The sequence below is a fragment of the Melozone crissalis genome, unplaced genomic scaffold (assembly GCF_028551555.1).
Source record: "Melozone crissalis strain CALT ecotype California unplaced genomic scaffold, PUWL_Pcris_2 ptg000002l_1, whole genome shotgun sequence".
NCBI classification, from domain to species: Eukaryota; Metazoa; Chordata; class Aves; order Passeriformes; family Passerellidae; genus Melozone; species Melozone crissalis.
Window position 1 is genome coordinate 1073305 of NW_026535780.1, and position 27479 is coordinate 1100783.

General features: G+C 45.9%; 6 non-coding genes across 6 annotated transcripts; 2 read left to right on the plus strand and 4 right to left on the minus strand.

Annotated features, from left to right (window-relative positions):
• The first annotated feature begins 1385 nt into the window (after positions 1 to 1385).
• TRNAF-GAA (transfer RNA phenylalanine (anticodon GAA)) lies at positions 1386 to 1458 on the plus strand. Its single transcript has one exon. It is a non-coding gene; the product is annotated as a tRNA-Phe (tRNA).
• A 5008-nt stretch (positions 1459 to 6466) lies between these two features.
• On the plus strand, positions 6467 to 6539 carry TRNAF-GAA (transfer RNA phenylalanine (anticodon GAA)). Its single transcript has one exon. It is a non-coding gene; the product is annotated as a tRNA-Phe (tRNA).
• Positions 6540 to 19405: 12866 nt separating this feature from the next.
• Positions 19406 to 19478, minus strand: TRNAF-GAA (transfer RNA phenylalanine (anticodon GAA)). The gene has a single exon. It is a non-coding gene; the product is annotated as a tRNA-Phe (tRNA).
• Positions 19479 to 20464: 986 nt separating this feature from the next.
• On the minus strand, positions 20465 to 20537 carry TRNAF-GAA (transfer RNA phenylalanine (anticodon GAA)). Its single transcript has one exon. It is a non-coding gene; the product is annotated as a tRNA-Phe (tRNA).
• Positions 20538 to 21723: 1186 nt separating this feature from the next.
• On the minus strand, positions 21724 to 21796 carry TRNAF-GAA (transfer RNA phenylalanine (anticodon GAA)). Its single transcript has one exon. It is a non-coding gene; the product is annotated as a tRNA-Phe (tRNA).
• A 1186-nt stretch (positions 21797 to 22982) lies between these two features.
• TRNAF-GAA (transfer RNA phenylalanine (anticodon GAA)) lies at positions 22983 to 23055 on the minus strand. The gene has a single exon. It is a non-coding gene; the product is annotated as a tRNA-Phe (tRNA).
• Between the last annotated feature and the right edge of the window lie 4424 nt (positions 23056 to 27479).

Here is a 27479-nt window from a genome sequence, read left to right on the forward strand (position 1 = left end):
TCTTACTTTTTTGATCTAAAATAATTTACATTTAAGCACGAATTTACCCACCAATCATTTCTAAATGGATTTCTTTTTAAGACAATTTAAGACAGGGAAAATTAGGTGTTATTGGATGCATACGGGGGAGCACAAGCCTTATTTATTGGAGAGGCAGCAATGAACTGCATATGTTACATAATTATATAGAAGATAGCAGAATTGCAGTGTTCCGAAACAAAAAAGTGCCAGCATTTGGAAAGAAGAGGGATGATTTGAGGTAATTTATGTAGTTTAGAGTGATTTAAGTGTAGTTAAACAATTGCACATTTTGGTGCAATGTCTGACATAATAGTCCAGGAGACCTGAAAGGTTTTCAAGTCTGTTTTCCATGTCAGCTTCCCAGCTGATGCTCCACAGAGAAAATTCTTATTTATGGGGAGAGGCTGCTCCTGGCCTGGTTTTCCTGAGATTTGTTCTCTCTTGCTTTGTTGTGTGCTCAGTCACACCATTCCAACACTGGAATGTGCTGCCCAGAGAAGCTGTGGCTGCCCCATCCCTGGAAATGTCCAAGGCCAGGTTGGATGGGGTTTGGATCAACCTGGGACAGTGCCCCTGACAGGGAGTGAAATGATGGGATCTTAAATGTCCCTTCCAACCCAAACCATTCCAGGGTTCTTCTTGAAGGAGTGTTTATTTGGATCTCTAGTTTGTTAGAGTGACCCCAAGAAAAGTTGGAAAGTCTCTTTTCCCAGCCTGGCACTTGAAGAAGGAGTCAGGGCTCTTTGTTTCTTGGTCTCAAGGTTGTTTATTGTATCTTATCTATAAAATTCTTTCTCCTGTCCTGCCGAGGTCCGCTCAGCAAGACAGTCAGAAGTACTCTGCCTGCCCCCGGGGTGGTGTTATGTCTTTATACTAAAAACCACGTGTACAATATTTACAATTACTTTCCAATACCTATCACCTATGTTAGACAGTAGGCTTCTACTCTAAACCAATCTAAAAGTGTCAACATCACAGCAGAAGATGGAGGCCAAGAAGAAGGAGAAAGGCTGGACACGCCTAGATCTTTCCATCTTGCCCTCCTGAATCTTTATTCTAAAAACCCCAAAGTCTGCTTTTGTTTATCTACTTGTGATAAATTCACTATCATTCTACTTGATTTGTCATGGCTTGCAGACCTTCATCTAAGTTGGTAATTTGCTCCATGGGTTATAATCAAAACCACAGGCATCTTGGGCTCTGTGCCAGGGTCTCTGAGATGCCTGGCAGAGATCTTGGCTGCTCAGGACAGCCAGAGGGATGTCCTGGGTCCTGACAAGCGTTAGGCAAACTGGTTTGAATGGTGAAAGTTTGAACTATCATCATGTTCCAAAAGATTTTGGGAAAACCTGAGCTCCAGCAGAGCTGAAGTAGCTCAGCTGGGAGAGTGTTAGACTGAAGATCTAAAGGTCCCTGGTTCAATCCCGGGCTTCAGCAGGTTTTTCCTGCACTTTTGAGTGCCCAGGCCTGGGCACTGCGCTGCAGGAGAGGCCTGGACATCCAGGACAGAGCCCAGCCCAGGGCCAGCAGCACTGGGAGCCACTGGAGGGGACAGGAGCATCTCAGCTGTGGGGAAAGGAGGAGAAACTGGGCCCCGTGGCCTTGAGAGAGTGTGGAGCTCCCCTTCTCTGACATATTCCCATCTGGAGATGGTCCTGGGCAAGGGGCTGCTGTAGGTCCTGCTTGAGCAGGACTTTGGAGCAGGGACCTCATGGAGGAATTTTGGGAATATTTTGGATCAGGACTTCCACAATTTGGGAATTCTGGGTCTGGGGAATTTTTGGGAATATTTTGGATGGGGAATTCTGGGATTTGGGGAATTTTGGGATTCAGAAATTCCAGGAATTGGGAATTTTGGGGAATATTTGGGATCAGGAATTCCAGAATTTGGGAATTCCAGGATTTTGGAATTTTGGAGAATAGTTGGGATGGGAAATTCTGGGATATGAAAATTCCAGGAATATTTGGGAATTTTGGGATTGGAAAATTTTGGGATTTGGGAATTCCCGTGAATCTTTGGGATCCAGATTTCTGGGATTTGGGAATTCTGGGATTTGGGAATTCTGGGATTTGGGAATATTTGGACCTCAACCAGTCTGAGCCTGTGAAAGAGGGACAGGGTTTTACAATTCAAGTATTTTACCAAAAATTGTGATATAAAGGGATTTTTGTTCCTTCCACTGCCTGTTCCCAGTCCTGTGGCGTGGACTGCTGTAAATTGGGGGTAATGTTGAGCCACTCATGTGGGGGGGGTGCTTAGTCTGGAGTGAGTCCAGAAGAAACCACAAAGATTATTAGAGAGATAGAGCTCCTCTCTTATGAGGAAAGCTGGGTTCGTTCAGCCTGGAGGAGAGAAGGCTCCAGGGGGACCTCGGAGCCCCTTCCAGTTCCTAAAGGGGCTCCAGGAGAGCTGGAGAGGGACTTTGGGAAAAGGGATGGAGGGACAGGACAAGAGGCAATGGCACCAAACTGACAGAGGGCAGCATTAGATGGGATATTAGGAAGAAATTCTGCCCTGTGAGGGTGGTGAGGCCCTGGCAAGGTTGCCCAGAGAAGCTGTGGCTGCCCCTGGATCCCTGGAAGTGTCCAAGGCCGGGTTGGACAGAGCTGGGAGCAGCCTGGGATGGTGGAAGGTGTCCCTGCCCCATGGTGGGAGTGTTGAAACTCAATGATCTTGAAGGCCCCTTCCAACCCAAGCCATTCCATGATTTTATGATCCTTTGAGGACAATCACTGGTGCCCAACCACCTTTGCCAGGCACCTTTCCAGGTTTTGAGCAGCACCAGTCACAGCTGCAGAGTCATCATTGCCAGCAGAACCCAGCTCTTTGCTGGAATTAATGATTTGAGTCTGCTTAATTAAAGGTTTCTCCCCTTTGCCCTAAATGTTAATCCATTCTCCTGCCATGGAATTGCACAGGGGCTCTGTGAGCTCATTTCTTGGTATTTTGTGTCAGTGAGGCACTGAAAGAGGGACTGAAGCCTCCTCCCTTCAGTGTTGCCCTCTCCCCAGAAAAGCAGAAAGAATGCTTTCATATCATATTACATAATTTTCTTCTTCTGAGCCCTTGCAAACACCTTTATTGCAGAAAAAAAAAAAAGAATTAAAGAAATAGCTTTTGAAATTCAGAGAAAAGGAAAAAGAGAAAGCCTAGCTGAGACAGCTTAAAACTCATGATTCATCAAGGGTAGAGCTGAGATGAGACCTGAGAAAGACCTGCTCTACCCCCTGTAACACATTTCTGAAAAATAAAGGTGGCAGGGATGCGGTGGTGAGTGACACAGCCACGGAAAAATAGGTGTGAGTGCTGGGCAGACAACACAGTCAGGGAATACAGCAATCCCTGGAGACCAGGAGAGGCTTGGCAGCTCATTCCTGCCCACTCTCATGGTTATCCATGATTTGGAGTGGCTGCAGGGGGCTGCCAGGTGGGAACTTGTGAGACATTTGAGGTATTATCCCTTCTTTTGCAGAGCCACAGTGTGGATCCAGATGGATCTGAGTGTGGGTGCTGCAATGCAGAGAACTTGTCTTGCCCTTCATTTGCAAAATCTGCAGCTAGAAAAACCCCCAGAGTCCTGGTCCCTCCTGTGGCAGCCCCTTATTCCATCTCATTTCCTGCTTGGCTCTCCATCATCCCAAAATCTGGGATCATTTCCTCTCCAGACAGACTGAGCGCCAAGAAGGACAAAAATGCTTCAGGAGCTCCAGGGATTGCTGAGATTGGATTTAAGCAGGAAATAGAACAAATTTCCCAGGGCAATCTCCTGCTTGTGGCCCGGATGCCTGGGAAGAGGGAATGGATTGACGGAGGAATGGTCGTAAGGCAGCAGAAAAGAGGGACTGACGTCAGAGCTCCTCATTTCCATTTCTACGTCACCTAGCAACACTCCAGTTAAGGACTGAACTTCCGAGACGTGGATTCCCTGGGAATTTTCCCATTAGGTGGCACCACTGGCCTTGGGAAGGCTTTCATTTGCTCTGGCTCCATCCCGCCAGATACACCTAGATCCAAATGTGTTGATCTCTCCCTTCCAAAAATTCAGAAACAGTTGAAAATTGATCAGATTTGTGAAGGCCTAAAAGTGCTGGAGATCCAAATGCATTGATCTCTCCTTCCCAAAAATTCAGAAACAGCTGAAGATGAATGTGATTTGTGAAGAACTAAAAGTGCTGTAGATCCAAATGCATTGATCTCTCCCTCCCAAAAATTTAGAAACAGCTAAAAATGGATCAGATTTGTGAAGACCTAAAAGTGCTGTGGGTTATTTGTTGTAATTAATTTGGAGAAAAACTTTTCATAGGGCCTGGCCTATCTTTAATAGGGATTCTGGAAAACCCCATAGAGAGACAAAACCTGGCTGCTCTTGGCATGAATTAAATAATCCTGAAGGTTCTTTTCCAACCCCCCAAAAATTCTGTGATTGGGTTAATTGTAGAGATTTGCCTTTTTGGCCTCAGAGAAGTAGGTGAGATTAATCCTACCCCAGGAACCTTTCCAAAATTGCTGTGTTTTACAGAAAAAAATGTCATGCCAGATCTCTTGTGGTCTTCACTCCCTGTCGCATGGATGTGCCCACCTGGCCTTCCAGGAATTTGGAAATCATCACTGCTGGTAATGCCAAACAGCTCACAGCTGCTCAGGGAAGAAAAAAACAGAACTATTTCACAGAATTAGAGGCTCTGATGTTTCAAAATAGGCATTGGTCTGTTTTGATTTGCTTTCAAAGACAGAATCTTTGAAGAAAAATTAAGCCTGGAGCAAGTCCACACTCCAGACATTAAAAACTCTTCAAAGCAAAGCTTTACATGTGAGTAAACACTTAGGATAGACTCCAAAATAATCAGCTAAGAAATCATCTGGCTGCGCAATTCTCACTTTCCTTCATCATCCAAGTGTAGAAAAAAATACCAAGAAGAGTGTTGTGTTCCTCAAATCTGATCCAAGATGTACTTGTAAGATCCACAGTCACTGAGCTCAAGAAATTGCTCCTTTAAAAACCTTCTGCAGATAAAAATAACCTGCTCTGAGCACGCAGTTTGGGGATGACCTTGCAGAGGACGCAGCGCAAGACTTTATCCACATCCTGTTGCATGGACAATAGGAAAAACTTACTGGGGTCAATGCTAAGCTTCCTTCTTCTTATGGATGCTGAGGTCCTGGTGGAGATGAGAGAGACACAACAAGGATGGCTCATTCCCGCTTCAGGGCTGAGGCCCAATTACCCTCCTGTGGCTCCAATTAATTCCTGGACAACACTGTAGATCCCTCTCATGTCAGCAGCTCTACCAGACACAAAATGGAATTGGTTTTGGGAATTTTTTGGGGGTTATGTTGTCTGTTGGCTGTGGTCTTTGTTGGCTCTGGATTTGTTACATTATTTTTGCACTTTTTTTTTTTGATGCTTTCAAAAGCTGGATCTGGAGTGTTTTAGGTCCCATAGAGGAGACCATTTGTAAGTTAAGAAGCAGAAATTCTGTTGCTCATCTCTCCAAAAATTCTCCACCTGTCAAGCACAAAAATGCTGAGACCCTCAGCCATCCATGACCAGTTCCTCAGTGACCATGGGTGGGAACCACCACTGGGATCCAGTGCTGGAATGGTTTTTGGAGAAAGAAAACCCACTTTGGGAATGATCCTGCTGCCTGGATATTTCAAAAGATTCTGTAGCCTAGTTTAGGAGCCCGAGATATCAGGAACTGTTATCTAATAAATGTCAGTGAGGAAATATCAGCTGCTGTCAAGCTGAACATTCAAACCCAGATTAAATATATTTCTGACACCTTTCACTACCAGATTTTTAACAGACATGGAAAACTTGCTGTGCATTCCACATATGTATTTTGGGAATACATATGTGAATTTGAAGCTGGTGAAAGATGGGAGATTGTCCTGGGAGCGAATAATTTGTGGGATAAGCTGGTGGGATGGGCAAACATCTCCCATATCACTGCATGAAGATGCCTGGCTCCCATTCCTTAGGTGAAGAGAGACAGATTGATGTGAAAAGATTAGCCAGGCTCTATGGATAATTCCAGATCCTTCCGTGGGATCTGTGAAATGGTGTCAGGAAATTCTGTTCAATGCTACTGCTCCTGGCTGGCTCCCAAATCAGGGCTGCTGTTTTATTCCAGATTTAGCCGTGTTTTATCACAGAATGCCAGAATGTTTCAGGTTGGGAAGGGTCTTAAAAATCATGTCTTTCCAATCCCTTGGCATGGGCAGGGACAGTTTCCACTGTCCCAGATTTCTCCAAGCCCCATCCAACATGGCCTTGAACACTTCCATGTGTCTTGAGCCATTAATTCTGATCTCAGTCTGTCTCTATCCTGTTCCCTGAAGCAATTATTGGATTCTCAAGAAAAAGTCAACCAAAGGCTGCCTGAAAATGTTGAAAAGTTATCATATTCCAACAGGTTTTGGGAAAACCTGAGCCTCAGCAGGGCTGAAGTAGCTCAGCTGGGAGAGCGTTAGACTGAAGATCTAAAGGTCCGTGGTTCAATCCCGGGCTTCAGCAGGCTTTTCCTGCACTTTTGAGTGCCCAGGCCTGGGCTCTGCACTGCAGGAGAGACCTGGACATCCAGGAGAGATCCAGCCAAGGGCCAGGAAGGTGGTCACAGAATCATGGAATGGGTCAGGCTAGAAGGGACTATAGTTGAATCATCTGCTCAAACAGTGTCATCCCAGAGCACAGACACAGGATTGTGTCCAGAAGTTCTGGAATATCTCCAAAGAGGGAGACTCCCACCTCCTCTGATCTCTGTTCAAGGCTTGGTCATTGCACAGGGAATAAGTTGTGCCTCATGTCCAGGTGGGATCAGTTCCTCCCTGTTCCTCTTGTGCCATTGCTGGGCCCCCCAGAGCAGAGCTGGTCCTTGCTCTGAGCCCTCCCTGTGGACAGGGACAGATAGGGCTGAGGTCCCCTCTCAGCTGTGTCTCCTCTCAAGGCTGAAAGTCCCAGCTGAACATAATGAAAAGACTTGAGCCTCTTTCTTATCAGTAGAGGATCAGAGGGATTGGTTGCCCTGAGAGGTTGTGGAGTTTCCGTTCTGAAAAATTTTAAAATGCCACCTAGCTGTGGCATTTCCCTGTGTTACTGGCTCTGTGTAGCCCTGCTGGAGCAGAGCGTTGCACTAGCAGATGTCCAGAAATCTCCTCCAACTCTTCAGCAAGTAGAGGACAAAGACAAAATTTTATAGTGTAGGGCAGGGAAAAGCCAGGCCAATGTCATCCTCAGGTTTTTCCATAAGCAGTGTCCACCTGGCTAATCTGCACTATGATCCTGGCTGACCAACCAGCCAACAAAGAGCGGGGACCAAGATTAGGGTGTCAGAAAAAACAGACCTACAAATGAATAAAACCAAATTTAAACACTCTTATCCTTAAAATATTATCAAGGTAAAGTTCTCCTCTTTTCATTTTTTTCCTTTTTTTTTTTCTTGAGACAAAATAATAACTCTAAAAGCACAAAGAGACTCCTTCAAATTGAACTCCTCACCCGCTCTGAAATCCCGGTGCCTGTCATCTGCTGCAGGATCTGCAGCACGACGTCACACCCAGAGCCCCCAAATAAACTTCCGCTCTCGTTTCAGGCACCATCTGTGTCCCATTTCTGCAGTGCCTGGCAGAGATTGCTTCCCTTCTATGGAATGTTCCTTTCCCCTTGCCTGAGCTGCAGACTTTGGAGGTGGGGAAGTTGGCGGGTGGAACGGATCCCAGCTCCGCGCGCTGCGCTGGCTGTCCTTGGGTGCTGGGATGATTTTGGTGCTTGTCCCTGGTCAGATGGCCTCAAACCAGGCTCCAGGGCAACCCAAAGAAGATGTAAAGATAACATTTGGTCATCTGGTTGCAGGAAATGGGAGAGGCTTTACAGGGGTGTTGGGTGTTGATGAGGGTGGGAGTGGTGAGGTGAGGAAGAGCCAAGTTGGGGATAATCGTGATGGGGTCCGAATGCACTGGAACATGGAACTGCTCTGGGTCACAGTCACAGAACCACAGAATCACAGAACTACAGAACTACAGAATAACCTGAGTTGGACCCCTAAGGATCATCCAATCCAACTCCTGGCCCTGCAAAGGACACCCCAACAATCCCACCATGTGCCCAAGAGTGTTGTCCAAGCAGTCCCAGATCTCTGTCAGGCTAGTTCTGTGACCACAAGAACCCTGGGGAGCTGTTCCAGTACCCAACCACACTCTGGGGGAAGAACTTTTTCCTGAAATCCAACCTAAACCTCCACAGACACAACTTCCGGCCATTCCCTTGGGTCCTGTCACTGTCACCACAGAGCAGAGATCGGTGTCTACCCCTCCTCTTCCTCTCAGGAGGAAGTTTTAGACTGTGGTGGGGTCTCCCCTCATTCTCCTCTTCTCCAGCTGAACAAAGCAAGTGCCCTCAGCTGCTCCTCACACAGCTTCCCCAGGATGGAGTTCACAATTTTGTCTTCCTCTTATGCAAATAAATTGAACTTTAATGCATAATTCAGGCAGATGTAACCCAAACATATAATGAAGAGCCTTGCCTTAGGCTCCCCACCAAACCAGCTGAATCTCTGCCAATCCCGTGCCTCAGTTTCCCTCTCTGCAGCACTGACACTTCCCTTCCTTTCTCCTGGGAAGAGCCAGCTTGCAGGTGAAAGTACTCTGTGTTCCCTGCTTGTTTTCTTGTGTTACCCCAGCACGTGTCCCCAGGGATGATGCTGGATTACTCATACACCTCTCGAGTCCTCTGCTTCTCTAATTCCTTTTATTTGCAAGAATTAGGAACAGTCATGCTATCCAGGAAAACACAGCCCTCACAATGCCAGCGCCAGCGTCACAGAGCTGTGCTTGGCAGGCTGTTCCTGAGAAACTCCTGGGACTTTCAGGTGGATTCACCTCCAAGTGGGGCGGAAATGGGGAGGAGGGAGTGATTAGAGAGGAGAGGACAAATTGTCTCAGAACACTGCAAGATGAGGTAAATAATTAGGAAACCATGTGGGAAAACAGATGATTCAAATCTTGGGTCACCTTTGATACACAACTTTTCAAATAGACAGGAAAGACTTTGGGATTTTTCTGGAAAGGGAGAGGGTACTGGAGATGAGAAAAACTTGGAATATTTTGCCTATCATGGCAAAGGTTAACCAGGTTGAGTGTTGATCTTGATGTGGATCTGGAGGTTGTAAGGATGAAGAATTTGTGGTCAAGCGAGAGGTCAGCACTGTAAGAAAGGGGCTTAAACTGGTTAAGGAAGTGAAAATTCCAAGGCTCATATCAGTCAATACAGGGCAGCTCCCAATGAGCTCTTTCCTGTCCTCCAGAAAGACCTACAAATGCCAGAAGAGGCTTGTAGGGACTTCTAGGAAAAGAGTTTTGCCATGTGGTTGCTGGGAACTCCCTTCCCATCCCTAATGTTCGTTTTGCTGCACAACCCCCTTTGTTGCCACTGTGGCTGATCCCTCTGAGGATGCTCATGTCTCATAAGACACAACAAAGTGGATGAAGAAGGTGTGATGAAACAAATCCTTCTCTTCCGCATTCTCCTTCCACTATTAGTTTTTAAATGTTAATTTTTTTGGTTTATCTTCTTCTTTTTTTTTTAGTCAAAAGCTGAGCCACAAAATTCAGGGGTTTAACCTACTTTTGAAATTGTATTACCCTTTGATTTTGAGGTGGTAGCCCCAAACTCTGACATGGGCAGCTATGGTTCAATGTTTATTTTGGTTCTTCCAGCTGCCAAAACAAGAGGTGTTCAGACCTCTGCTGCCTTGGTGCTGCCATGTTTAATAACCCTGGTTATTAAATCAGTAATCCTGGTTGTGAAGATTTTGTCTAAAAGTGTTAAAACACTTTCTTGATCATTTTGATAACTTTTGGTTAATGGACTCTGCTTCTGGTTGTGGCACATTTTGGCAAGAGAAGCGGCCATCACACAGAAGCAAGGAGAAGAAAAAGATACTCCTAAATCAATGTCCAGCAATTTGAATTGATTTAAAGCCCTCTTTATTCCATTCCTGTGTTCATATGGAGAGCCCCATTCCCTCAAATCCCAGTTATAATTGGGTTCACTGGAAAGTTTCATCATTAGAAAGTTTATATCATTATTAAATCATTATATCAGGAATAGTGTGGCCAGCAGGATCAGGGCAGTGATCACCCTCCTGTACCCAGCACCTCAAATTCTGAGTTCAGTTCTGGGTCCCTCATGATAAGAAGGACATTGAGGGGCTGGAGAGTGTCCAGAGGTGGGAATGAAGCTGGGGAAGGGTCTGGAGCACCAGGAGCAGCTGAAGGAGCTGGGAAAGGGGCTCAGCCTGGAGAAAAGGAGGCTCAGGTGGGACCTTCTCTCCACAACCCTGTGATAGGAGGATGGAGGCACGTGGGGATTGGTCTCTTCTAAAAAAGGAGGAATGGGATAAGGGATAACAGCCTCAAGTTGCATCAGGGGAAGAATTAGTTTGGATATTAGGAAAAATTTCTCTGTAAGGGTTTTCAAGTGCTGTCACAGGCTGCCCAGGACAGTGGTGGAGTCTCCATCCTTGAAGGTATTTAAAAGCCATGAGGATGTGGCACTTAGGGACATGGTTTAGTGGTGACCTTGGCAGTGCTGCATTGATGGTTGGACCCAGTGATCCTAGAGGGCTTTTCCAACCTAAATAACTCCACGATTCAAAGCCCCTTATTTCATAAAAAGCCATGGCAGAGAGGGAAAAAGATCAGTAATCTCCTTTTTCAGCCTATCTCAGCTGTTCTCCTATTCCTTACAGCAATAAAATTCCAGGAAAGATGGACATGGGAGTGATCTGGTGTTTCCTGGGAGTGACAGCAGAACCCTTCAAACCCAGCAGAACCCTTCAAACCCAGCAGAACCCTTCAAACAAGGAGTGGGAATAACTCGTAACACATTCCAGAGCCCTGCCGTGCTCTGTCTGTGCCTCCCACCCACCTGCCAGGGGGAGTGGGGAGGGAAAAGTTCACCTGGAAGGGAAAACAAGCAGCTCCTGGAGGAGGTGAGAGAGGAGGATCCTGTGAAATGCCACAGTTTCATTCTCAGGAGCTTTCTGGGTTGAACCTGATCTAGGGGCATGAAAGGTGGGCAGGTGAGAGGGACAAAGGGTTCAAAGAGGTGTCCTAATATCTTTATCAATTTAGTCCAGAAAGTTTGGCTTGTTTGGATTAAGGAATCTCTTGCATATTCCTCTGGAAGTCTCTCTCTCACATTTTAAAACACTGTTTAATTTGCTGCAGTGTGTGAGACCGACTTTTAACAATTTATCTTGACAGCTGCCAGCCCTGGAATGGGACAAATTCCTCAGCGCTGCTGGAGGATTGATACAGATTTATCTGTGCTGCAGATGGCTGTAGGCACATTTGCAGGTGTTTGTGGGGATTTGGCTCCTTCTCCTGACATCTTCTATCTAATTTCTCTCTCTCTCTCTCTTTTTTTTTTTTTTATAGTTTATATATTCCATCATATATAAGCCCTCCTTTGACCCATGTGGGAAGTCATGGCTCACTTCCCTCAGCTGAGCTGAGGCTCTCAAAGGTCACTCTGGCCCCTGATTCATACAATCACAGAATCAGAGTTTGGGCTAGAAAACACCTTAAAGATCATCCAGTTCCAATACTCCATGGGCAGGGGCAACTTCCACTTGACCAGGTCACTCAGAGCCCCATCAAGTCACTTGGATTCTCCATCAGCATGTGCACAGGCTGATAAATCATATTTCTGGACATATTTTCTCTTGCTGTCAGGTTCTGCTCCTCTGAAAAATCATCTTATTGTGTCACTGCGTTTCCAAAGTGGAAACCTTTACAGGAAAAATATTTTCTGTATTATTTCTATTTTCTACATTATTTCTATTTTTTATATTGCTCCTTTCTAAGCCAGACACTAAGAAGACTTGAGACAATAATCCCTGTACAGGCCATTCACAGAAGGGTAGGACTTGATCCTTGTGAGTCCCTTCCAACTCAAAATATTCTGTGATTTTGTGAAATATCCAGAGCTAGCCACACATTTTGATGGATGACCACAGGCCATCCATAAACTTGGGCTGAGGTTCTGTGCAGGCCCCTCACCTTTACCCCAAAATCATCAGGCAGCTGAGAGGTGTAATTCTATTTTTCAGGGAATTCTGACCCTACCATTCCAAACCCTGAGCAACAGTTTGTTTTTTTCCCAGTGAAGAACTAAAATTGCAAAGGTACTGAGTTTTTCATCTACTGTCTATACTGAGAGGCTGGAAAGGAAAAAAAGGAAAAAAAAAAAGAAAAAGAAAAGCAGCTCAACTTAGAAACTTCAGTACTAAGTTTCAAGTTAGAGGTGATGATCTGAGACCTTGAGCTGAAAAAAAAAGTGCCCTCAGTGGATTTTTCAAGCTTTCTACTCCTGGTTTTACGTACATCTGCTCTTGGTTTTTATTTAAAGGATTGGCTGCAAGAGTAGGGAGCTTGCAGGTTAAATCTGGAGCTGAGGCAAAGTGTGAACTCCACTTTTGGAAGCCTTCAGGTGGCTGCAAACCCAGCTCCCCTCAGCACATCCATGGCCACCCTTCAGGATCTTTGATGACTTCAAAACCAGCAGCTGGTGAAGCTCAGCCCCAGGAACAAAAAAAGCTGCTGCCGTTTTCTATGCAGATTTTATGGTTTCCCAAAGCCCGTTTCACTTCTCCTCCTCCTCCTCCTTAAAATTCTCCTTCTCTGAGGTGCCAAAGCCTCCTCCATCAATTTGTGAGAACTTCTGCTTGAAAACTGGAGCAGAGCATCACCCACGGAACCAGGCTGGCATGAAAATACCGGAGGCAGAGGTTCTGATGAGAAACAACTTGAGGAGTTTCCCCGTGCCAGGGTGAAATAAATGGGAAAATGGAATCAACCCCACCAAAATTCCTGGGTGATGGGATACCTGCCCAGCATATTCTGACCATGGGCAGGGATATAGCTCGTTTTTAAATTTCCTCCTGCTGTCTTTTAATTCATAATTTTATCCTTTTGCTGCTTTTCTGGGGCTTGAAGTATAACCAAATCTATTTTTTTCCCCATGAAGAAAAAACCCAACCAATTCAGCAGGTCAAGCTTTCTCCTAACATTTCCAATTGCTTGGAATGAGGGATGAGAAGGCAAAATTGAATTTCCAAAGCAAAAGAGAAGTTTTCAACTCATGTGGACAACTCAAGGAGGTTAAAAATCTGATCTAAGTGTAGTTTAAAGCCTTACATGCTGTAGAGTAATTAAAATCACTTCTCTACTGGATCATCATCTTTTTTACATTAAATACTTTTCCCGAATTTGTCGAGTTTTGCCAAGGATGTTTTCAGCGCTGTAGATACTTCCTAGGAACCAAACTGAAATCCACCCACCTTTCTGCATGGAATTTCAAACTCTCCCCAAGCTGTCACCTCCTGGATGCTCCCAGAAGCTGCCAGAAGAGTTTTTACTCCTGTCCCAGCCTGAATCCCACCCTGGGCAGGAGAATAAAAAAAAAATCTCTATATCTAATAAGTGACAGCAGGAAGCTCCACAATCCTGTTTCTCTCTGCTTTTCTGAGCACAATTTGCATATTTAAATAGGCTACTTCCCCTTGGAATGAACAGTGCTTCACGTTCTCTCCTTTTCCTCCACTTGCAGCCTACAGTCACAAATAAAATTAGGGTTTGCTATTCAAAACTAAGAGAAAGGAGAATCCAAAACTCCAAAAGTTAACAGCCCCATTAATGACCTCAATTGTATTTAATTAATCAGCCACATATAGTAAAGCTAAGGCCCTTTAAAGGTATTTTGACAGTCTGTATACTTTAGTATCTGTGCGGAATTGAGCTGGGTCCAAAAAGTATTGTTTTATTCTCCAGTTTTAGTGTTTGATATTCAGAGCAAGTCCTGGACAGTTGCTGCCTATGAATGTTCATCTTTTCTGGTTTTGGTTTTTTTTTTCAGTTTTGGGTTTTTTTTTTCCCATGGCACATGTTCACATCCCATTTAAAACACACTTTAGACAGTGACAGAAATCTTAACTCAATTTTTTTCTGGGGTTTTGTTGGATGACCTGAGTGAAAGAACCATTCTGATGCCCACGTGGAATAAATCACAGAATCCTGGGAAGGTTTGGGTTGGAAGGGACCTCAAAGATCATCCAGTTCCACCTCCCTGCCATGGGCAGGGACACCTTCCACTATCCCAGGTTGCTCCAAGCTCCATCCAATCTGGCCTTGGACATTTCCAGGGATGGAGCAGCCACAGCTTCTCCGGGAATCCTGTGCCAGGGCCTCCCCACCACCACAGAGAAGAATTTCTTCCCAGTATCCAATCCATCTTGGTTCTCTGTCAATTTAAAGCCATTCCCTGTGTCCTGTCCCTCCATCCCTTGTCCCACGTCCCTCTCCAGCTCTCCTGAATCCCCTTCAGGCACTGGAAGAGGGCCTAAGCTCTCCCAGGAGCCTTCTCTTCTCCAGGCTGGACATTCCCAGGTCTCCCAGCCTGGCTCCAGGTCACATTCACTCTGTGTAAGTCACCTTCAACATCATCTTCACAGCTGAATTCAGACCCTGTGCTTTCCCAGAAATCCTGGCAACTCCCACTGCTAAAAGCAGGCAGGGATGGATTTACAGCTCTAAGCTCTGATTTTGGAAAAGCTGAGCTCTTAGGAGCAGCTGGACTCCCCTCTGGATGTGCAGGGTCAGCTCCTAGGCCATGGAATTCTTCTTGAGGCTCTCTGAGGTAAAACTTCTCCTTGGCAGTAAAACCCTTGGTATTCCCAGGATCCTTATGGAGTCATTCAGAATATTTGGTGCCTCAGACCTCGACTTGACCTTCAGCCACCAAAATGTTGGGGACCAACCTGAGCTGCTCAGAAGGGATGAGAGAGGGCAAAGCTGAGCTTAAGCTGCTGTCAGAGGATCAGGATGGCAGCTCCTGTCTCCCACTGCTGGATCCTTCTCCTGATGTGAGCAGGGGTGGGCTGCATCCCACAAAAGTGGGAATTTTCTCCCGTGTTACCAGCACAGCTCCAAGAGCTCCCTTAATGCCTTTGTGCCTGCAGCAGTAATCTCAGGATTACTGCTCCCAAGGCATGCAAATAATAATCCTCTCTTTTCCCTCATCTTGTAGCTGCCATGTAATTTAGGAAATTAATCTGCAGTGCCTTTTTTTGTCTGCATGTGCTGCCTCTGCCACGGTGAGATCCCTCTGGCACATCCCAGAGTGCTTTCCCAAGGATTCTGGAGAACTTTGCCCAGTTTTCTGAGGGGTGAAACTGAGCCATGGGTAAGGGAATTGCCAAATCCATGGGTGAAACTGAGCCATGGGTAAGGGAATTGCCAAATCCAGGGGTGAAACTGAGCCATGGGTAAGGGAATTGCCAAATCCAAGGGTGAAACTGAGACATGGGTAAGGGAATTGCCAAATCCATGGGTGAAACTGAGCCATGGGTAAGGGAATTGCCTTTTCCTCGTGCCAGCCATTGGCAGAACAAGGGAAAAAGCAGACATGCAATTAGCCCATCTATTAAAGTCTCTCTGAGCAACCTGGTCTAGCGGAAGGTGCTCCTGACTGTGGTACGGGGGCTGGAATTATGGGATATTTCCAGTCCCTTCCAACCCAAACCATTCTATGATTCAATGAAAAAGAAAGCAAAAGCAAAATCACTCTGTGGGAATGTGAACTGTGACAAAAACAATCAGAAAAATCCAAGTTTCCTGGGTTTTCTTTCTTTCTTTCTTTCTTTCTTTCTTTCTTTCTTTCTTTCTTTCTTTCTTTCTTTCTTTCTTTCTTTCTTTCTTTCTCTCTCTCTCTCTCTCTCTCTCTTTCTCTCTTTCTCTCTTTCTCTCTTTCTCTCTCTCTCTTTTCCTTCTTTTCTGCAGTAAAAGATTTTAAACCCCTGTTGAGTGTTTCCTATGTATTTATCTCTCTGGTCTTTCTATTCACGCTCCTCATCAGCTCTGGATCTGTGATGTCAGTGTGGGTTTGTGAGAATCGATCCCTGCCCGAGCTCTTGGCAGCAAAGCTGGAGAGGGAAGTTCCCGAGGACTGGGGAAAAGCAAACCAGGACTGACAGCATTGAGAGAAAGAAGCAGAAATCACCAGAATAAGAGGCAGAGAATCAGAGCTGAAGGGCAGAGCTGTTTGTGGGGGAGAGAGCTGCGGGTTGCAGCAGGTACCCGGGGAAAGATGGATGTTGGGATGTGCCGCGCTCTGATTGATCGGTGTGGGGGCTCTGGAGGGGTCTGAGCGGGGGTGAGAGGAGGGAGCTGAATGCGAGGGGGCTGCAGGAGGTGCTGGCAGGGCAGCCGCCCGCGCTCCTGCCGCCCACCGCGGTTATTCATCCTGCTCCTTCCCTCGCAGCATCCCCGGGAGCACGGGCAGGTTTTAACCCTTCTCTCAGCCAAATCCAGGGAAACTTGGCAACTTCTGGTGCTCAGGTTTGAGTCAAAGCTGTTTCATCCAGGAGGGGACTGAGTTGTCAGGAGAAGGAGGAGGGGAAATAAAACTTATCTCCTCTCAGAGCTGTGCTGTGGTCTCTGGGATTTCTGGATTTCCTGAATGCTGACACACCAGTGGGGATCTTTCCTTTGCCTTCCCACAGCTGGGGGTCAGACTTAAAACTGATTTCATATGAGTTACCCACGTGTGTTGAGCTTGTGTGTGACAGTGTTCACAGGGGTTTTCAGGTGAGGGAAGAGACAAGAATGTTGACTCCATGTTCAGAAGGCTTGATTTATTATTTTATGATATATATATTACATTGAAACTATACTAAGAAGAATAGAAGGAAAAGTTTCATCTCAGAAGGCTAGCTAACCTAAGAATAGAAAGGAATGAACAATAAAGGTTTGTGTCTCAGACAGAGAGTCCAAGCTAACTGGGCTGTGGTTGGCCATTAATTATAAATATCCAAGATGGGCCAATCACAGATGCACCTGTTGCATTCCACAGCAGCAGATAACCATTGTTTACATTTTGTTGCTGAAGCCTCTCAGCTTCTCAGCAGGAAAAAATCCTAATGAAAAGATTTTCATAAAAACATGTCTGCGACACTCGTGTTTGAGGCCAACAAGCCCAGATGTCACTGTCACCTCCATGGGCACAGAGGTGCCAGCTCTGGCTGGACATCCCCTGGTGCTGGCTGGGAGCAGAGACCAGGTCAGGAGGGGGAACAGGTCCCCTGCACTGGGTGTTAGAGTGGCCAAAGGAAATGGAACTGTTCTGCCCTGTTTGTTGAGACTAAACCCATCTGGCAGGGCCACAACCTCTCCCTCTCTCTGCCCCAGCAGAAGTCACAGAATCACAGATTCATGGAATGGTTTAGGTTGGGAGGGCCTGTAAAATCCTGTGGTTCCAACCCCCTTCACCAATACCTTCTGCAAGATCAAGTTGTTAAAGTTGCTCATCCAGCTTGGCCAAACATTTCCAGGGATGGAGCAGCCACAGATTCTCTGGGAAATAGGTGCCAGAATTTTACCACCACCACCACATGGAAAAATTTCTTCCCAATATCCCATCTAACCCTGCCTGCTGGCAGTGGGAAGCCATTCCCTGTGTTCTGTCCCTCCATCCCTTATCCCAAGTCTCTCTCCATCTCTCCTGGAGCCCCTTTAGGCTCTGGAAGGAGTTCTAAGATCTCCAAACATTTTCTTCCCCAGTCTGAATAATCTCTTATTATTACCTCTCTCATCTCTCAGCATTTCTTCAAAAATAGACCTATTAAATCCAAACCACTTCCTGGGAATTGTTCCTGTCTCCTGCTGTGTGGGGAACCGTGTCGGGGCATTGTCTGGGAGCACACAGATTGTCACATTTAAGCCATTCTGGTCACCATCAGGCTGGCGTCTCTGGTATGGGATTTGCCTCTCTCCTTGGGGCTCAGGGCTGCCTTTCTCCAGGGGGTTAATGAGGTCGGAGCCCCTCAGCACAACCATGGTGTGTGAACTGTTCTTAAACCTGAGAGCAATTTTTGGGATGTTCATAACACCTGAGCTCTGCTTTCAAAACAAAACAAGGCCCAAGACACACACAAAATTTTATATCATTTAATCCCACACACGGACCTTGCAGGGAGTTCTGACCTACTTTGATCCAATTTGGGGACCAGGAGGCTCCTGGCCTAACTTAGATCCAGGCAAAGACAGCTGGAGTAAAGGCTGATTTCCAGCTGCTGCATCCCTGAGCCAGATGATCCTGCCTGAGGGCATCAGGTCTGAAAAGGTCTGGCCTGGGTGAGGAGCTGCTGCATTTGTGGCATTGTGTTTGTGGCATTGTGTTTGTGATGTTGCGTTTGTGGTGTTGCGTTTGTGGTGTTGCATTTGTGGTGTTGTGTTTGTGGTGTTATGTTTGTGGTGTTGCATTTGAGATGTTGTATTTGTAGTTTTGTGTTTGTGGTGTTGCATTTGTGGTGTTGTGTTTGTGGTGTTGCATTTGAGGTGTTGTATTTGTAGTTTTGTGTTTGTGGTGTTGCATTTGTTGTGTTGTGTTTGTGGTGTTGTGTTTGTGGTGTTATGTTTGTGGTGTTGCATTTGAGGTGTTGTAGTTTTGTGTTTGTGCTGTTGCATTTGTTGTGTTGTGTTTGTGGTGTTGCATTTGAGGTGCTGTGTTTGTGGTGTTTTGTTTGTGATGTTGTGTTTGTGGTGTTGTGTTTATGGTGTTGCATTTGTGGTGTTGTGTTTGTGGTGTTGTGTTTGTGGTGTTGCATTTGTGGTGTTGTGTTTGGGTAGTGGCTCTTGGCGGAGATATTTGCCCAGCAGGACCCCCGGTATCTCTTCAAGGCTTAAGCAAGTGATGATGTTTTTGGTTTATACACCAAAGTTATTTTAAACACATCCTGGTCAGGGAAGTATTTTTGGAATTTATGGATATCAGGCAGCCTGATGTCCCTGACTTTTAGAGCACCACCAGAAGGAAAAGGGGGGAGAAAAGTTCCTGTCTTTTGTCTATGTCTATGAAGAAGGGATTGGATGAGCATTGGGGTTGATCTTGAGAAGATCATGGGTTTGCTGCTTCTCACTTGTCTTTTTGGACAACTGGCATTTCATGTCCTGTCTCTGGTGTTGGTCTCTGGTCCATTCTCCCACGGAACAGGAATAAGAAAGGGACAAAAAGAGCAAACGCACAGTTACTCAGTTTGATGGAGTGTCTGCACATTGAACACCATCATTTGACAAGAGTCAGGATAAAAACATGAAATGGTCAGGAAAGAGTTGAAAACTTCATCAGAGAATCATAGAGTATCCTGAGCTGGAAGGACGGAAGGACCCACAAGGATAAAACCAGAGAACCATTAAGATTGCAGAAGATTTTCAAGATAGAGTCCAAGCTTTGACTCATTAATTAAGCAAGATGCCTGAATGCCATGTCCAGTAATTTCCTGGACACATCCAGGGATGCACCATTGATTTCAACTGCTAAAACCCTGCTGAAGCCCGGGATTGAACCAGGGACCTTTAGATCTTCAGTCTAACGCTCTCCCAGCTGAGCTACTTCAGCCTTGACAACAAGATTTTTTTTTCTATAAACAACAGGTAAACACACTGAAAAAATTCAGCCTGGAAAATAGAAATTTTAGGGAGAGGTTGCTTCAAGGTCAGTTGTGATTGATGCTAAAAATCACTTTCATGGATAAGGGGTTATTCCTATTCCCCAAACCCAGTTTTGATTTCCTGCTTAGTCATACATCAAAGATGGGTCAACCTTTCTGCTTCTTCTCAGGGCAGTCCATGCCACAGGACCGGGCACAGGCAGTGGAAGGAACAAAAATCCCTTTACATTGCAATTTTTGGTAAAATACTTGAATTGTAAAACCCTGTCCCTCTTTCACAGGCTCAGACTGGTTGAGGTCCAAATATTCCCAAATCCCAGAATTCCCAAATCCTGGAATTCCCAAATCCTGGAATTCCCAAATTCTGGAATTCCTGATCCAAAATATTCCCAAAGTTCCCAAATCTCAGAATTTCTGAATCCCAAAATTCCCCAAATCCCAGAATTCCGCATCACAAATATTCCTAAAATTTCCAAATCCTGGAATACCCCAATCCCAGAATTCACCAAAATTCCCAAATCCCAGAATTCCTGATCTCACATTTTCCCAGGAATTCCAAAATCACAGACTTTCCCATCCAAAATATTCCCAAAACTCCCAAAACCCAGAATCCCCAAATTCTCGATTTCCTGATCTGAAATTTTCCCAAAATTCTTCCACGAGGTCCCTGCTCCAAAGTCCTGCTCAAGCAGGACCTACAGCAGCCCCTTGCCCAGGACCATCTCCAGATGGGAATATGTCAGAGAAGGGGAGCTCCACACTCTCTCAAGGCCACAGGGCCCAGTTTCTCCTCCTTTCCCCACAGCTGAGATGCTCCTGTCCCCTCCAGTGGCTCCCAGTGCTGCTGGCCCTGGGCTGGGCTCTGTCCTGGATGTCCAGGCCTCTCCTGCAGCGCAGTGCCCAGGCCTGGGCACTCAAAAGTGCAGGAAAAACCTGCTGAAGCCCGGGATTGAACCAGGGACCTTTAGATCTTCAGTCTAACGCTCTCCCAGCTGAGCTACTTCAGCCCTGAAAACAAGAAATTTTTTCCCTATAAACAACAGGTAAACACAATGGAGCCCTTCTGCTTGGAAAATACAAATTTTAGGGAAAGAGGTTGCTTCAAGGTCAGTTGCAATTGATGCTAAAAATCACTTTCATGGATTAGGGTTTTTTCCTATTTCCCCAAACCCAGTTTTGATTTCCTGCTTGGCCATACATCAAAGATGGGTCAACCTTTCTGCTTCTTCTCAGGGCAGTCCATGCCACAGGACCCGGAACAGGCAGTGGAAGGAACAAAAATCCCTTTACATCGCAATTTTTGGTAAAATACTTGAATTGTAAAACCCTGTCCCTCTTTCACAGGCTCAGAGTGGTTGAGGTCCAAATATTCCCAAATCTCAGAATTCCCAAATCCTGGAATTCCCAAATCCCAGAAATAAGGATCCCAAAGATTCCCGGGAATGCCCACATATTCCTGGAATTCTCAAATCCCAAAATTCCCCAATTCCTCAAATTCCCAAGTATTCCTGGAATTCCCAAATCTCAGAATTTCCCATCCCAAATATTCCCAAAAATCCCAAATCCTGGAATTCCCAAATTCTGGAATTCCTGATCCCAAATATTCCCAAAATTCCCAATTCCTGGAATTTCTGAATCCCAAAATTCTCCAATCCCAGAATTCTCCAGCCCCAAAAATTCACCAAATTCCCAAATCCAGGAATTCCCAAATCCCAGAAATTAGGATCCCCAATATTCGCGGGAATACCCAAATCCCATAATTCCCCATCCCAAATGTTCCTAAAATTACCCAAATCCGGGGATTCCTGATCCCAAATATACCTGGGAATTCCAAAATCCCAGAATTTCCCATCTAAAATACTCCCAGAATTCCCAAATCCCAGAATTCCTGATCTGAAATATTCCCAAAATTCTTCCACGGGGTCCCTGCTCCAAAGTCCTGCTCAAGCAGGACCTACAGCAGCCCCTTGCCCAGGACCATCTCCAGGTGGGAACATGCCAGAGAAGGGGAGCTCCACACTCTCTCAAGGCCACGGGGCCCAGTTTCTCCTCCTTTCCCCACAGCTGAGATGCTCCTGTCCCCTCCAGTGGCTCCCAGTGCTGCTGGCCCTGCGCTGGGCTCTGTCCTGGATGTCCAGGCCTCTCCTGCAGTGCAGTGCCCAGGCCTGGGCACTCAAAAGTGCAGGAAAAGTCTGCTGAAGCCCGGGATTGAACCAGGGACCTTTACATCTTCAGTCTAACGCTCTCCCAGCTGAGCTACTTCAGCCCTGAAAACAAGAAATTTTTTCCCTATAAACAACAGATAAACACAATGGAGGCCTACTGCTTGGAAAATACAAATTTTAGGGAGAGAGGTTGCTTCAAGGTCAGTTGCAATTGATGCTAAAAATCACTTTCATGGATTAGGGCTTTTTCCTATTTCCCCAAACCCAGTTTTGATTTCCTGCTTGGCCATACATCAAAGATGGGTCAACCTTTCTGCTTCTTCTCAGGGCAGTTCATGCCACAGGACCGGGAACAGGCAGTGGAAGGAACAAAAATCTCTTTACATCGCAATTTTTGGTAAAATACTTGAATTGTAAAACCCTGTCCCTCTTTCACAGGCTCAGACTGGTTGAGGTCCAAATATTCCCAAATTCTGGCATTCCCAAATCCCATAATTCCCAAATCCCAGAAATCTGGATCCCAAAGATTCCCGGGAATGCCCAAATATTCCTGGAATTCCCAAATCCCAAAATTCCCCAATTCCTCAAATTCCCAAGTATTCCTGGAATTCCCAAATCTCAGAATTTCCCATCCCAAATATTCCCAAAAATCCCAAATCCTGGAATTCCCAAATTCTGGAATTCCTGATCCCAAATATTCCCAAAATTCCCAATTCCTGGAATTTCTGAATCCCAAAATTCTCCAATCCCAGAATTCTCCAGCCCCAAAAATTCACCAAATTCCCAAATCCAGGAATTCCCAAATCCCAGAAATTAGGATCCCCAATATTCGCGGGAATACCCAAATCCCATAATTCCCCATCCCAAATGTTCCTAAAATTACCCAAATCCGGGGATTCCTGATCCCAAATATACCTGGGAATTCCAAAATCCCAGAATTTCCCATCTAAAATACTCCCAGAATTCCCAAATCCCAGAATTCCTGATCTGAAATATTCCCAAAATTCTTCCACGGGGTCCCTGCTCCAAAGTCCTGCTCAAGCAGGACCTACAGCAGCCCCTTGCCCAGGACCATCTCCAGGTGGGAACATGCCAGAGAAGGGGAGCTCCACACTCTCTCAAGGCCACGGGGCCCAGTTTCTCCTCCTTTCCCCACAGCTGAGATGCTCCTGTCCCCTCCAGTGGCTCCCAGTGCTGCTGGCCCTGCGCTGGGCTCTGTCCTGGATGTCCAGGCCTCTCCTGCAGTGCAGTGCCCAGGCCTGGGCACTCAAAAGTGCAGGAAAAGTCTGCTGAAGCCCGGGATTGAACCAGGGACCTTTAGATCTTCAGTCTAACGCTCTCCCAGCTGAGCTACTTCAGCCCTGCTGGGGGTCAGATTGTCCCAAAACATATTCGAACATGATGGGATTTCAGATTTCTGCCACTCAAGCTGGCTCAGTGGACACTTGGCTATTTTTGATATATAAACACTTGGCCTAAACATCAACTTTCAGACCCCAGAAAGGTCAACAATTATCAAAGGTCTTCAAATCAGAATGGCTGGATTGGATAAGCACCCAAGACTGGAATTATTCTTACAGCCATATCTGCAGTGGTAGCACACAGCCAAACTGATTTTCATGGACACATGGAATGGTTTGGGATAGAGAGGATTTGAAAGGACCAGTTCCACCTCCTGCCACAGAATTGGATACCTTCCACTATTCCAGGGTGCTCCAAACCCCATCCAACCTGGCCTTGGACACTTCCAGGGATGAGGCAGCCACAGCTTCTCTGGGAAACCCGTGCCAGGGCCTCACCACCCTCACAGGTAAGAATTTCTTCCTAATATTCAGTCCAACCCTACCCTGTGTCAATTTAAAGCCATTCCTTGTTGTGGTGTTTTGAACCCCAGGATGAGGTGAGAGAGGAGAATTTGACTCCAAGTTCTCAGAAGGCTGATTTAATATTTTATGATATTATATTAAAAGAAAATTATATACTAAACTATACTAAAGAAAGACAAAGTAGAAAGTATACATCAGAAGGCTAAAACAAGAATGAATAATAAAAACCTGTGACTGACCAGAGTCCCGACACAGCTGGATTGGGATTGGTCATTTAATTAAAACAATTCACATGCTGAATAAACAATTCTCCAAATCACATTCCAAAGCAACAAGGAAGAAGCTGAAGCCTCCCAGCCTCCCAAGAAAAGAAAACCCAGCGAAGGGATTTTTCATAAAATATCACAGTGACAATTCTCCCTTTTCCTGTCCCTCCATCCCTCCGTCCCAAGTCCCTCTCCAGCTCTCCTGGAGCCACTTTAGGCACTGGAAGGGGTTCTGAGGTCTCTCTGGAGCCTTCACTTCTCCAGGCTGGACATTCCCAGCCTGGCTCCAGAGCAGAAGAACTCAACCCTCTTTATCTCAACCCTCTCCAGCTCTCCTGGAGCCCCTTCAGGCCCTGGATGAGCTCTGAGATCTCCCTGGAGCCTTCCTTTCTCCAGGCTGGACTTTTCCAGCTCTCCCAGCCTGGCTCCAGAGCAGAGGAGCTCCAGCATTTGGGATTCAATGGCCTCCTTTGAATTCACTCCACATCCTTTTGAAGTTGGAGGCTCCAGAGTTTTCTCAGAGGCTGAGCTAATCTCTCCCTCAGAGCTGCCATCATCCCTGTCCTGACGGCTCCCAGTGGGTGACAAGGATCCATCTGCAGGTTCTCCCTAGGAAAGGGAAGATGTGGATGCCTGTCTCACTTGCACTTGGCTCTGCCTTTCCAGCTGTCCCACTTTTGCTTCAGCAGCTTTTTCCTTGTCAAGGAAAGTGGCTTCCCACCAGCTTTCCTCAGACAGGAAAAAACGATCCCAACATGGAAACTGTGTGGTATTTGACAGCCCACTCTTCCTCACTGGAAATACAGAAGCTTCAGCTGGGCACAGGATTCCTGTGGAAAGCTGAGCTGCGCTGCCACTTTGCAAATGCTCAAGCAGTGTTGGTGGAAAGGAAGAAGTGAAGGATCTGATAAAGAACAGGCCTTGAGAGAAGTGCTACATTGCAGTTAAATTAGAAGTTTGAGGAGCTGACTCACTGGGAGCTTGGGTTTCTCAGCTGGTGGAACACCAGAACTGGAAGTCTGTGGGCAAAGTCATCAGAAGTCAGACTTGTGGAGCCAGTTTGACAAGTCACATGGAAGATCACACTTTTCTTTATTGAAGAGGAAGAAATTAAAGCTGTTGTTCCAGCTCAATTCAGACCTCAGGGCTGGAGCTCTGTAGGGAGAGAATGAAGTGGAAGGAGTGAAATACTGGGATATTTCCTGTTCTCCTCTCTCCACTGTGCCATTCCCCCTGAAAAAAAAAACTATTGTGTCATTCATTTCTTGATTACTCTTTGGGGTGTTATTTTGGTGCCTTTATCTCATGAAGGATGTGAAAAAAAGCCCTTAATAAAGTGCCTTCTGCACAGGGAATTGCTGTGTAAACCTTGTTTATGCAATCAACAAAAAAAAAAGAGTAAAGGGAAGGATATTACAGGACCTAAAGAAAGAAATGGTATTTTAGAATCTAGAGAGAAATCATTATGGGTTGGTGGCTTATTGATTCTTCTGATGCAGGAACTAAGGGTTATCATTGGAAAAGAGCAAGTTCCAAGCTTGCAACAAAGAAAAAGAAGACATTTCTTCACAAAGTGTCTGGTTATCTGTACAAATCCCTGCTATTATAGATCCCCAAACTGTAAAAATATTTAAAAGATGACCAGGAAGATTTATGGAGGGGAAAAACAAAACCTCTGCAAAGAGCATAAAAATATGAAACTTCCTGCTTTGGTTCATGCAGGGCCTGAGCCACAAATCTCTGGAGATCAGCAGAGCATCTGGTGATATAGCACCCTGCTGGTTTTCCTTTTTTAGGCACTAACTCACAGAAAATGTTGCAGGCTGGGTTTTTGAGCTGGATGTTCTTGTGTACATCTCCTCTGGCACCTCCTTGTCCTCATGCTCTGGCTTCTGGAGCCACAGGATGGTGTCAGCCTGTGAAACCCTGCTGGCACCTTGTGCAGAGCCGTGCTGGAGGTGTCATTTCATGCCATCAGCCAAGTGTTTAATCACCGCTCCCACGCGGGTGGCTCAGGCTCTGGCCATGACAAACAGATGACAGGCCATCCCTCTGTCCCTGCTTCCCCTCCTCCCTTTTTTTCCCAGTTTTCCTACCACTCCAGCCTGATCTGCCTGTGCTTTCTCAAATATCCATCTGCCATCAGGCAGAAGAAGCTTTCAAAGGTTGTGGAATTACATCCATAATTACATTTCCAGTCAGAAAGCCAAATGTCCTGGGCTGCATCCAAGGAACCGCAGGCAGCAAGTGATTTTGTCCCTCTGCTCCAGCCTGGAGAGATTCCACCTGGAATGCTGCATCCAGCACATAAAGGACATGGAGAAGTTGAAGGAGTCCAGAGGAGGCACCAAGGTGATGAGAGGGATGGAGCACCTCTGCTGTGAGGAGAAAATGAGAGAATTGGGAATGTTCAGCCTGGAGAAGAAGAGACTCTGGGGTGACCTGATTGTGGCCCTTCAGTACCTGATAGGAGCCCAAAAAAAACCATGCAGAGAGACAATGTACAAGGGTCTGGAGTGACAGGAAAAGAGGGAATGGCTCTAAAATGAAGAAGAGTAAATTTAGATTAGAGATTAGGAATAAATTCTTCCTGTGAGTGTGATGAGGCCCTGGCACAGGGCCCAGAGAAGCTGTGACTGCCCCATCCCTGGCAGTGTCCAAGGCCAGGTTGGATGGGGCTTGGAGCACCCTGGGATAGTGGAAGGTGTTCCTGCCCAGGCAGGAGAATGGAAGTAGATGATCCTTAAGGTCCTTTCCAACCCATTTCCGAGCCATTCTGTGATTCCATGATTTGCTGAGAGTTACCACCAAATAATTCCAACCTTCCTATCCCTCCCTGTCCAGAGCCATGCTGGCCTTTGTATTCCAGTCTCGATTCACCACCTTTTTTGAATTCACTCTTTTTTAGTTTGGGCAAGGGCATCACCCAGAAGGAGGCACAGAGAGGTGACCTTTTTTACCCAACCCAGCACATCAAATTTGTCACCCATGTTAGTTTTTCTTGCAGACATCCTGGCACCAAGTTCTGCCTCAATGGATTTTTGTTGCATACCTTTGCTCTTTCCTCAACTCTGTACCAGGGGAGTGACATCCAGCTGCAGGGTTGGGATGTGATTGCTTTTCACTCCCTGACTTGGCTCTGATGTGTCATAAAAAAACACATGTTCTTCCTTCAGGCTTCTTGAAATTTTTCTGTCTCATTACACCAAGAGGGCTCTTGGTTTACTTGAAAATCATTTTTCTTGATTATCTCTATTTTACTGTCACTATTTTCTCTTTCTGCTCTCTCTCCCCAGACTTTTCTGAAAATGATCTCATTAGGAAACGTGGAACTCCTGTTTCTGGGAAAGGTTTCTTGAGGTTTGTAAAGGTCTCTCAGCAGGAAGTTTGCTGAGCTCCATTTTCTCCTCTGGTTGAACAGACCCCCAAGTGAGCCCATTAGGGGAAAAGGACTGCTTGAAAATAAAACTGTACAAAACATGCAACAGCAGCAGCACCTCTGAAATGTAAGGCTGTGATAAGCAACAAACCATATTTGCAAAACTCCTCTTTGATGGCAGTTTAATATGTTAGGGAAAGAAAGAGATAATGGCCCAAAGGGCACTGGGAGGGCTTCCCACCACAATGGCTGTGAGGGGATGGAAGATGAGGCCTGTGATAACATCATTGTTATGCTGGAGACACAAATGCAG